At 35.1% G+C, this 12,752-nt stretch overlaps 1 long non-coding RNA gene across 1 annotated transcript; it reads right to left on the bottom strand.

Annotated features, from left to right (window-relative positions):
• Nucleotides 1-3,606: 3,606 nt before the first annotated feature.
• Nucleotides 3,607-4,495, bottom strand: LOC107061251 (uncharacterized). The gene is made up of 2 exons (XR_001473881.1): nt 4,321-4,495; nt 3,607-4,117 (listed from the first exon to the last, which is right to left on the bottom strand). It is a non-coding gene; the product is annotated as an uncharacterized lncRNA (long non-coding RNA).
• Between the last annotated feature and the right edge of the window lie 8,257 nt (nt 4,496-12,752).

The raw sequence follows: 12,752 nt of genomic DNA, 5'->3' as shown, positions 1-12,752 counted from the left end.
ATTTTTAGCTACCAAGTCTCTCAATTCATCGGTCTCTCTTGATTAACCAAAGGGAGAGAATGTGTAGAAGGATCAAGAGAATTGGTTATGATACATGTGGTTAATAAGAAAAATTGAAGCGCTAGCTTTCGGGAGAAAGAAGTGACTCAGCCAAGAAGCGTAAGTGGAGAGGAAAGATCTCTAGAGATTCTTATCTCAACGTCCCCGCCGGTATAGTAATAAACCTTCTTCTATTTTTGCTTCATTTGCTATGAATTAGTGGAATCAAGTTTAATAAGGCTCGTGTTAATCTTACTTTTCTTTTAAAACTTTTGTTGAAAACGATTTTCTTGACCAGAGGTCTATCAAAAATAGTCTCTTTACCCTTCAAAGGTTTTACATTGAAAAGATCTGTGTACACCTACTCTCTTCTGAGAAATTTAATAGCGAGCCCTACTAGCTTAATCTTGTTTGGGATTTGTAGTTGTTGGTTACATCATTTTTTATTAACTGGTTTAATTTTGTTTGATGAATTAATACAGGGGTTAAGGATGCTAGTGATAAGAAGATTTTAGTGGATATGCTATTTTGGGCAGTGGACAATCCTGCACCTGCCAATTATTTGCTCATTTCAGGAAGCGCGGATTTCTCTTATGCCATTCATCAGTTACGGATGAGGAGATATAACATTCTTCTAGCACAACCTTTTAATAATGCTTCTCCTGCTCTTGCTGCTGCTGCAACGAATGTGTGGCAATGGACAACCCTTGCTGCTGGAAAATCTCAACGAGAACTTGCTTTTCGTAATACCAACACATTACGTCAATATTATATACCGATTCCAATTTCTAAACCTACATCAGCAAACCAACCTGCTTATTCCAATGCCAATGCCAATGCTAATACTTCCAAAGCCCAAAGTTTATATAATCCTGGACGTTATTTTGATACTCCTAAAACTATTTACGTACCTAAGAACTCGAATCAACTGACTACGACCAGCATGTCAGGTACGCCAGCTATAGTTGAAGAAGCTAGTAGCAGCAATTACCCACGCGCACCAGATGTTGCACCGGTGCTGTTTGCACCACATCTTTTTTTCACGAAGTCTGATAGTTCAGAGAAGCACAACAGTAGAATTGAAGAAACAAGTAGCAGCTGGTGCCCACGCTCACCAATGGTTGCATCACATCTTTTGTTCGCAAAGTCTGATAGTTCAAATGTGAAATTAGGTCTTGAGCTTAACTTAAACTCCAAAAGCTAGGTCAAAGGAAGGAGAATTACTCAAGCCTCCCATCTCATTAACTATCAACGTGAGACACTCTCAGTAATACAGAGAGAGGATTAGAAGTGTAAGAGAGAATATCTCATTTCGATATTTTGTGTATTGAATGATGTGTTGTATATGTGTATGTACACACAGTTAGTTGACGAACTCTTTAATTTACTTTTGGAATAATTCTTCACTAACTACTTCACTAACTAATTTTAGCTAATGACTCATATTATCAATTACACAGTTACCCTCTAAGACATAGCTTTTAGCTAGTTTTGAGATCACTAATATTAACAAAATATCTATAAAAAAAAGGAGCTAGAAGATATGCAGTTTCACAAGTGATTCATTCCGATAAACGAGAGATTTAGAGGGTATTTGGATCGACTTAAAAGTTGATCAAGCCTACTTTTAAGATAGTTTTGACTTCTGGAAGTATTTGATAAGTATAAAAATAACTTAAAATAAGTAAAAAAATCACTTAAAGTAAGTTAGGAAGTGTTTGACAAGATTAAAAATATCTTAAAATAAGTTTAAAATGATAAGTTAAAAACCAAAAGTAGGTTTCCTCTACTTTTTATTTCTTGACTTAAAAGTCATTTAAATTTGACTTTTTATTTTTGACTTAAAAACTACTTTTTAAGTCAATCCAAACGGGCTCAGTTGCAAATTACAAATGTTATTTAATTACCTCACTATTTTCACTGAAATTTGCCAAAAGCATTATTGAACATCTGTGAATGAAGCACATGAGATAACAGTATATAAAGTCATTTTTTTCTATTCATTCAAATTATAAGTGTGAATCGAAAATCATTTCCATCACCTTTTAGTATATCCTTCTTCCTTATATGATCATTCCAAATGCAGATGCTCTGCGATGAGTATAGCTTCAAATTAATTTATATGAATATACTTACACTGTTATAAAAATCTACGTTTCGATCATTTTTTTAGGATGTATTTGAGTAAGGTATATTAAATGTATAAAATTAAATTTAAATTGTATAGACCAAACTAGTCTTGGGAACGTGCGTTGCACGTTTGTCCCCCTATTACTATATAAAATTTGTAGCCAGTATAAAATCCTCAGTTGTAAATTTAAAATTATATATTCATCCACATGTACATAATTTTTCTCAGACTGTATACATACTTGTTAAAGGAGTAGATATTATGTCCCGATATCTTGAATTTGTAAACAAAGGATTCATTACTATAATTGAAATGCTAGATTCTCTAGTTACACAAGAAACAAAAAATTTAAGACTGTCAAGAAAAATGATAATAGAAAAAGGAAAATTTTAAGTCAAGATCTAATTTCATTGTATGTGTATAAATAAGAGAAAGTGTATTTAATTCAAGAAAGCACAGTTTTTTTCTTTGATTTGGAGAGGAAAACAGAACATCCACCAATAAACACCATTCAACCACTGTATATTTTCTTGGACAATTTCAATAGAAGCAAAGGAAATGTACCAGTTTCCATCTCCTTGCTCCTGCTCTTTCAAACATAGGAATTTCATTCTTATAAATATTTGTCATCTACTCCACCCAGATTTTTCATTGTTGAGTTTATGTGATTACCATTAGTCGACTCTCCAAGCTAAAGCCATTTCATTGACAAAAGGAGGCAGTCTGAGTGGAGCAACAAATATCAAAACCAAAATTTCCAACACATTACAAAACATGGCAGATTGGGAACATTCTAGCGTCTAAAAGTGACATCCATATGCAGTAAGACATTAAGAAATTATTTCACCAAGAGCACCATTTTCTAGATCCAAGAATAGCAATATGGACTTGATGTCCCTCTAGTTTGGACATCAAAAAATCTGAATATAATAGGAAACAAAGCAATAACAATTGATTTTTGGTTATGAAATATTAATATGGATGTCCCCGAATATTCTCTATGATGTATAGTTAATCCTTCACTACATACATCATAATGAATAGAACTTTCACACCCTCTAACTTTTCCCATAATCTCCCATGTTAATGCTATGTTATAACAACCTTTTGTATGCCTCTATCAATACTATATATAGAGGCTCATATTGTGTACACTTGAACATACTTATTGAAAGAATAAGAAATCGCTCTTCTCTTATCTCCGTGTTTCTATTGCTTTAATAACGAAGGGTCTAAGACATTGTGTTTGATGGTGAAGAAAGAAAGTGTTGAGACGAAAATGGTTATCATAAAGGTTTTTTTCTTTCTTTTTTTCTTCCGTCAATTCATAGTGAAATTCTTGATTATCAAGCACACTAACGAAAATATTAAATTTACTTGAGAAAACGGAGTTAAGTAGGAAAAAGAACACTGAAGCAAAGTTAAATAGACTGATCTAAATAATTTTAAGGGAATTCATTTTTATAGCTCATATTAACATCATGGCACATAACAACTCTGGGAAAAAGTTAGGTTGTTGATTGAAAAATTCAATTTGCTACAAGAAATCATCGAGTTCATACATACGATGGCAACCATCATTTTCTTATGGCATCACTACTGAGATCACTTCTACACCACCATATGCAACAAAGCCTCATTAGAAAAGTGAAATTATCCTCTAGGCATCGTAGTCACACAGGAAAAAGGACTCTATTTTTTTTTCCAGTATATTGGTTTAGGAAAAAAAAAAAAAAGAGAACTATGTACCTATCCTTACACGTGTTTCCAAATAACTGGTTCTTGAAAGACAAACTATTTGGACGCATCCTTCATTTGGTTAGCAATTCCTGCTTCGTTTGCTCAGCCATTTTAGATAAATCTTATATTCTCCTCGAGGTCCTTACAACAAATCTTTGGAAACCTGAAGATCAATTCTTGATGCCATTTAAAAGTACTTCAAGCTCACTTTTTGACACCATTTAAATTGAAGCAAGTCATAGTATCATGAGAGAAAAATAAAAATAAGTTAACATGATATAGTCCCAAAAAGGAAAAAGAAATTAAGAAACCATAGAAAAACAGATACCAAAACAACCATTTGTTATCATCTACTATTATTCAAGATTTAATCAAACAAAATAGAAAAGAAAACGGGATAAAAAATATACCAGGCCCGAGAGCATGGCCGTAATTCTTGAAGCGACCCATCTCCACAAGTAGAAGTTGCGCTTGGATCAGTATATGAATCCTAATTACTGAGGAGATCTATTTCAGACTTTTGATTTCTGAAAAGATGTGTAGCGGTATTGGAGATGAAACGGTCATAACTCCTGGGAATTTGAAGTGACGGTTCCATTCGAGTGGCTCAACCAGTCATTAATGACGAATATTCTTTGTGCATAGCTTAAATATTAACAGAGTTTGGAAATTACAAGCAACATGTATCCTTAATAGCTGTTGATCTTTTTTTATAAAAACAAGTTTTTGATAAAACTGAAACTTGTGTAAAGACCAAATGATGTACTTTTTGTAAGTGATATTTGATTATAATGCTTATATGTGATCTTTGAAAATTTGTCAAATACTATCAAAATATTATTATGCGTCCTAATGTATGTTGGCATTCCTTTTCATCTTGAGCTGGGAGTCTAACTTCTCATCATTATACATTTCACAATGATATTGTGCATTACCATCAAGTAAAAGATTTTATTCCTTCATTCTCTGCACATTAGAGTTCTTTAGTAATTTTTTGGCAACTATGAACTTGGAGCATATATATAAGCTCCTTGAAATGTAAGAAGTTGGGCCCGCTTGCTATACTTATCTAGTAAGCTGATAAAGAACATATAATACTAACCCTAAAGGATAAAGCCTCATTTAATATTTTGTCATAATATATAATTATATACTTTCGCTTGTGGAATTTTACTAAATATGTTGTTCTTATTATATATAATTATATATTGTTATTCCTAAATTGAAAACTCAAAGCACATTTAATTTTACGTTGTATTTATGTATTAAATGTATTACTATTATAGCTATTAATCCTAATAGTAATGTAAATTTTAGACTCGTCTTATTCAATTTTGCTCTCTTTTAAAATTAGGGCTACTCAATTACGCAAGTCTCAAGTTTGATTGTTAATTTGATATACCGTTCAATAACCATACGATAATTGTTAATTTGATATCAAATCAACAAATATCTTATCAATTGATTAATGGATTAGTATATTTAATTTAATTACCAATAACCGATAGATCAAACCTTTAAGCAAAATTATCAGTCTGGTCCGTCTGATAAGCAGTCCTACTCAACACAAGCAGAGACGTAAAATCTAACAAATTGCATGATTGCGTGTTTATATACCCGAGTCTTCATTAACAAATAAAAAAATGTAATGCATGTCCCTAGTAAAAGGGCGTGGATACATATATATGAAACAATACCGTATGTAAAATATCAAAATAAAATATGAATGTGCATATTAAAGAGTAATAAAAACAACCAACATAATTATAAGTATAACATAGAAGGACATGACTGAATGTAAATTAACAGAATCGCAAAGTAAATTGCAAGAATGGGTTTTTCATTATTTATCATATTGTTTAGGTTAATCCGACATAACTATCATGAAAGCATATGGAGTTTTATCTCGATCCTATTAACTAAACCACCTCACAATTTATCGGACGCAAGGGCCAAGGCATGTATGTCTTGTGGATCCATAATAAGCCTTTGTCAGGGCCACACAGAGGAGTTGCCCTAACCAACAATACAAATCTTAACCTACGCTAACAAAGGTAATTTTGGACATTCGTTATCTAAACTTATACATTTTCGGTGCTAATCATTACTTAAAAAATATAATAAAATAAATTTAAGCTCATATATCATATTTTGATAAAAACGTCCATGAAAACATGTTTGTCTTGAAAACTCATAAATCGTATCGTAGAGCTCATACGACTTATTTATCATAAATAATAGCATTTGACCTTTGGGGAAAAATTATACTCTAGTATTAATACTTTCTTTATATAGAAAATCATCAAAAATCACGTTTAGAGTTAGAAAAGGCATATTATAAGTAATTTCCTTAAGAGGAATCATCAAACTCACTTTTTAAAGATAAATCATACTTTTCACATTTTCATAATAAATATTGGTGAACATAATAGAATCCATGGAATTAAAAATATCATAAAAATTATGTACTTTCATGTAATTTCATAAAAAATCAAGAAAATTCAAGATATGAAATTTTTGTTCTAATCCTAACTATTACATGGAAGACATTCAGAAACACGAAGATGTAATTCGTGGAAATGAACAAAGTGTTTCCACATGTAGAAAATAACCTTATTTGAATCGTTTCAATCAAAACTCTAGTATTGAAAAGAATATCAAAAATCCATCTTTGAACTTTGAGATAAGTTATTGTAAAACTTAGTGAACTGGAGATACAACAATGGAGGTTTCCGCCATATCAATACAGAGAGAGAATTCAGAGAAACAGTTATTTGTGGAATGGAAAAGCTAAGCTTCTATTCAACCCATCAGAGTTATATATACAGAGGAAAAGGCGTAACTAACTAGTGGAAAGTGTAACAAACTAATTAACAACTTGACTGACTGTACAAACTAATTAACAAGTGTATTATTTACAGAATGTACAACTCAATACCCCCCCCTCAAGTTGGTGGTGGAGATAACACTGCCAACTTGTGAAGAATGGAGGAATGTTTGATCCCAGTCAAAGCCTTGGTTAGAATATCTGCTAACTGATCCTGAGTAGCAATGTGATGCAGGGAGATGAGTCCTTCATGGAGAACTTGGCGAACATAATGACAATCAACCTCGATGTGCTTAGTCCGTTCATGAAACACAAGGTTTTTAGCTATATGTAAGGCAAACTGACTATCACAGAAAACTGAGATTGGTTTAGGAAAAGGGACAGTTAGTTCAGAAAGGAGTCGACTCAACCAAACCAATTCACCTACCACCTTTCGAAGTGATCTGCACTCAGCCTCTGCAGAGGATAAAGAAATGGTCTCCTGCTTCTTTGATTTCCAACTTATAGGACTGTCCCCAAGCAACACCAAATATCCACTGATAGACTTTAGAGAATCAGGGCATGAAGCCCAGTCTGAATCACAATAACCTTTGACGGAAAAATCTGCATTTTTGGACATAAACAGGCCCAGTGTAGGATCAGATTTTAAGTATCTAAGGAGATGGAAAGCAGCCTGTAAGTGAGGTTCCCTAGGATCCTGCATGAATTGGCTGAGGTTCTGAACACTAAAAGCAATGTCCAGCCTAGTATTAGTGAGGAAGTTCAGTTTCCCAACAAGTTTCCTATAATATGTGACATCATTAAGGACAGTGCCCTCTTTGGCCCTTAATTTGATATTGGGATCAAGAGGAGAGGTGAGAAAACTAAGGTGCAGGCAATCATACTCTTTAAACAAATCAAGGACAACCTTTCTTTGGGAGATGATGATCACTTGTTGTGTATGCAACACTTCCATTCCCAAAAAATAATGCAGTAGGCCCAAGTCTTTGATCTTGAACCTGTTGTGCAAATAAGCTTTCAAGGCTGCAATTTCAATAGTGTTTGTACCTGTAAGAACAATGTCATCCACATATACAACTACATAGACTGTGGAAGTGGCATTCTTTTTGTAGAACAAAGAATAGTCGTTCATGGAATGAGTGTAACCCTTGGAATATAGGGCCTCAGTGAGCTTGGCATAACATTGCCTACTAGCTTGTTTGAGGCCATAAAGTGATTTTTTCAGCTTACATACAAGAGTGGGAGATGTCACAGCCAGTCCAGGAGGTATGTTCATGTACACCTCCTCATGTAAATCTCCATGGAGAAATGCATTATTTATGTCTAGCTGATATAGAGACCATCCCTTCTTAATAACTGTAGCAAGTAGAGCTCTAACAGTGGTCATCTTGACCACAGGGGAAAAGGTCTCGGTGTAATCAATGCCTTCTTGTTAGGTGTAACATTTCACCACAAGTCTAGCTTTAAGTCTCTCAATGCTGCCATCTGCTTTATGTTTTACTTTGTATACCCATTTGCAACCTATGGCTTTCTTACCAGCGGGCAAAGGGACCAGGTCCCAAGTGTGATTAGAGTGCAGAGCATCAAACTCTTGTGTCATGGCCACTTGCCATGCAGGATCAATAACAACTTCTTTATATGATGTTGGCTCCCTGTCAAGGCAAATATTTCTCACAAAATCTTGACTATTAGGAATTAGATCAGTATGAGCTAAGTATTGATGGTTAGAAAAAAGGGTTTTAAGGAAAGAGGTGTTTGAAGTGGAAGTTGTGTCAACAACTAGTGTAGTAGGGGACTTAAGTTGTGGGATGGAATGGACATAGTCATTCATATGAGATGGAGTCTTGGTCCTCCTAAGGGATCTTCTAGGTTCATGTTGAATAGGGGAAAGTACAGGTTGCATTGAAGTGGTGTCATTTACAGAATGTACAATAGTCTCAAGAGGCAGATTGCATGTATCATTAGATTTATCCAGATTAACTAGAGTGTCTTGTGTGTCATGCTGATTTGAGGCATTCAGAAAGTCAATGAAAGGAGGAAACTCTGAAGAGGAGGGAGGTGAAAAAGGAGTAGATGATAAATGAAATGGAAAAACAGTCTCACGAAAAAAAAACATCCCTAGATACATGTATTTTGTGTGTAGACAAGTTCAGGACCTTGTACCCTTTTGTCTCAAAAGGATAATCAATTAAAATATGTGGTGTAGTTCTGGGGTCAAATTTTGGTCTATGAGGAACAAGTGTGGTGGGATAACAAAGTTAACCAAAACTCCTCATATGAGAATATAAAGGCTTTTTGTTATATAACAGTTCATAGGGGCATTTATTGTTCAATATTCGAGATAGAAGTCTATTTATTATATAAGTGGCACAAAGTACACACTCCCCCAATATTTTGTAGGGAGTTTGGATTGAAACAAGAGTGCCCTGGCAATCTCAAGTAAGTGTTTATGTTTTCTCTCCACTACACCAATTTGTTGGGGTGTTTATGGGCAAGTTTTCTGATGGATGGTTCCTTTGGTTTGAAAGAAAATGGTTGTTTCTGTGTTTACAAACTCCAGACCATTGTCTGTTCTAACTGTTTTAACAGTAGTTTGGAACTGATTTTCCACCATGGCAATGAACGCCTTAAGAGTTTGCAGGGCATTACTTTTAGAGCTTAAGAGTTGAGTCTAAATGGATCTACTGAAATCATCCACAATGGTGATGAAGTATTTGAAGTGGTTATGAGTGGCTATGTGATAGGGTCCCCATAGGTCAACTTGTACTAGTTCAAACAGGTATGAGTTTATGCTGGTTCTTGGCTTGAAAGGCAATCTTTCTTGTCTGGCCATTGGGCAAATAGAACACATGAATGGTTGTTTGGAGGAAAAGGTGATGGGGATAGTGGAAATATTTTTCATCTTGACAAAAGGAACATGTCCCAATCGATTATGCCACACAACATCTACATTATTTCTAGTGCATGTGTGAGAAAAAATAGGAGAATTCAGTAAAGGGACAGTAGGGAAATTTTCAACATTCAAACAAGAATTCTGGTTACTAAAAAAAGAGGCACATTTCATACTATCTGATACATGAGAAGAACAACTTCTATTACAAGCATTGCAGGAAGGAAAAATGCAACATAAAGAAATACTACTCAAAGAAGAAGAATTAAGAGTCTTCAAGTAGTTGGGACAAAGGAAGTAGAGTCCAGTTTCTACCCTACTAATGACCAGAGGCTTCTTGTATCAGATAGTATGAAATGTACCTCTTTTAGTGAAACTGATAGTGCAGTGGGACTGCATGCTCATGGCATTAATAGAAATCAAATTGTACTTGAAAGATGGCACAAACGAGACTTTTTCTAGGCTAATCATGGGTCCTAATGCTACACTTCCAATCTGAGTCACATTAACTCTATAGCCATTCAGTAAATCTACTAGGATTGGATAGGGAAGGGTGGTAACATTGTGTAAGAGGGAAATGTTGAAAGTCATATGGTTCGAAGCTCCTGAGTCTAATATCCACGAGTCAGACTTGTTTTTGAAACATGCACAAGACAGTTTGCTAGAATCTATAGAAGAAGTGCAAAGTATTGTACCTGCAAAATCAATTGTACCATTGGCAAAAGCTTGATTGGTGGTGGAACACTCAACATCATAATCCTTCTGGAAATGTTGGAGTGCAGCCTGGAGATGACCATATTCTTCCTTTGTAAGATTCACATTGAACATTTCTTCACCTGTAGTACTTGTTGTTAGTCCCTTCCCAATGTTTAGATCAGCTGCACAGTTAGCATTTGCCACTGCCTTACCCCCATTTCCTGTACCATAACCGAGTGTGTGAGGGTATTGATTGAATCATGCAGGTGCTCTAGGTGTGTTAGACCTTTGAGCTAGTTGAGTGTTCCTATTTTGGTTAAGACTGAAATTGAAGTTTTGACTGTTGTTAATGTGACCGGGTGAAGAACCATGGAGCAGATGACCAGGTGGATAACCATGAAGCTTGTAGCATTTTTCCATGAGATGGCCAGTTCTCCTGCAGTAATTACAAAACATGTCCTTATTCTTCAAATTGTTGGTGGAGTAATTGGTTTTATAGTGTGTGGGCATATCAGTCCTAGCATGCAAAGCAGTCGAATCTAGAGTAAGACGATTTGAAGGTTTGATCTCTCTTTGGTGTTCATCCTGAACTAACAGAGAAAAAGCTTGTGCCATGGAGGGTAGTGGATTCATCATAAGTATACTGCCGCGTATTGTTGTATACGTCTCATTAAGTCCCATTAGAAATTGAACTAATCTTCTATCCTGTTCACCCTTGTAAACACTTTCTTTTGCTCCACAAATGTAGCTGCAAGTACATTAAGTTTTGGCATTCAAAGTGCTAAGTTCCTCCCATAGTTTCTTCAACTTTGTGTAGTAAGTTGTGATGTCGAGGGATCCCTGAGACAAATCATTGATTTCTCGCTGAATTTGATACAATTTTGCTCCATTCGTCTGCTCGTATCTATCCTCCAACTCTTTCCAGAGCTCAGCAGAATTCTGAACATACTCAACACTATCTACAATCTCCTTGGACAATGAATTCAAAATCCATGGCGTAACAATATCGTCACACCTCTCCCATTGTCTGTAGGTGTGGTGATCAGATCTAGGGCATGAACATTCACCAGTAATGAATCTTAATTTGTTTTTCACAGACAGTGATCGCAAAACACTACGCCTCCATGAACGATAACCAAGTCCAGTGAACTGCACTGGTACGAGCATCACACCAGGATTATCAGATGGATGCATATACAGGGGATTGTTCGAATCGATCGGAGTCGGAGCAGGAGTGTTATCTTCATTACCAATTTCAATACCAATTTCAGTAGAATCGGCGGTATCACCAATCGCCATAGTTGATTGTTACAGGTGCGCAATCAATGGAAGGTCGAGAAGAAAAGGAAAACATAATAAGAAGAGGAACGAGTGTCTCTAGATCGAGATCGCTCTGATATCATGTAAAACTTAGTGAACTCGAGATACAACAATGGAGCTCACAACAATGGAGGCTTCCGCTATATCAATACAGAGAGAGAATTCAGAGAAACAACTATTTGTGAAATGGAAAAGCTAAGATTCTATTCAACCCATCAGAGTTATATATACAGAGGAAAAGGCGTAACTAACTAGTGGAAAGTGTAACAAACTAATTAACAACTTGACTGACTGTACAAACTAATTAACTACAGGCTAATTAACAAGTGTATTATTTACAGAATGTACAACTCAATAGTTATCTTAGAAGCCCTAAGTTTTGATCATAGATTCTTTCTTAGGATTCATAATTATATGTTAGAATCACTACAAATTACGAGTATATCCTTACCTTGATGTAAAAGAAAGTGCAATCTCTTTGATAAAATGGCGGATCTTATTGAAAATTAAGTTTTGAATCTCAGGAGTGAGTTCTTAAAAAAAATTCTTGAAAATCTATGAAATCCATGAGTAAGAAGTATACATAAATTTGTATTAAGATGAAAAAATCATCAATATTTTATGGTCAAATCTTATCTTGGATGATGGATGAACCTTGAGTGTTTCTCTTTCTAATATAATTTTTCGGACTTGGGGGTGAACCACGACCTTGGGAATGCCTTTATAATGTTCTCCATGTGCGCAATTGACGTCTGGGCACACAGCCGAGCGCGCGACAAGGCAGTAGCATTGTCTTCAATGCACTATCGCGCAACCGGACGCGTAGCAAGGCGATGTCCAGTCAAATAGGCATAACTTCTTACACAAATATCGAATTGCCGAACGGTTTATTGCTCTAAACTATACTTTAATATCATAATTTGATAGGTTATGAGTCATGTAACTTTTCATATTCTAGTATATACTTGTTTGAAGTTGACCCATGTATGAACTCATACTTTCAACTCGATTTTGTGCTAAAAACATTAATTCACATCCAACCCATTTCTTACACTTAAGACTTGACCTTTACACCTAGATACAATCCAAATTCATCTGATTTGAATCTA

Source organism: Solanum tuberosum, unplaced genomic scaffold (genome assembly GCF_000226075.1).
Source record: "Solanum tuberosum cultivar DM 1-3 516 R44 unplaced genomic scaffold, SolTub_3.0 scf00125, whole genome shotgun sequence".
In the NCBI taxonomy this organism is placed as follows: Eukaryota; Viridiplantae; Streptophyta; class Magnoliopsida; order Solanales; family Solanaceae; genus Solanum; species Solanum tuberosum.
This window is presented reverse-complemented; position numbering and strand designations above follow the sequence as displayed.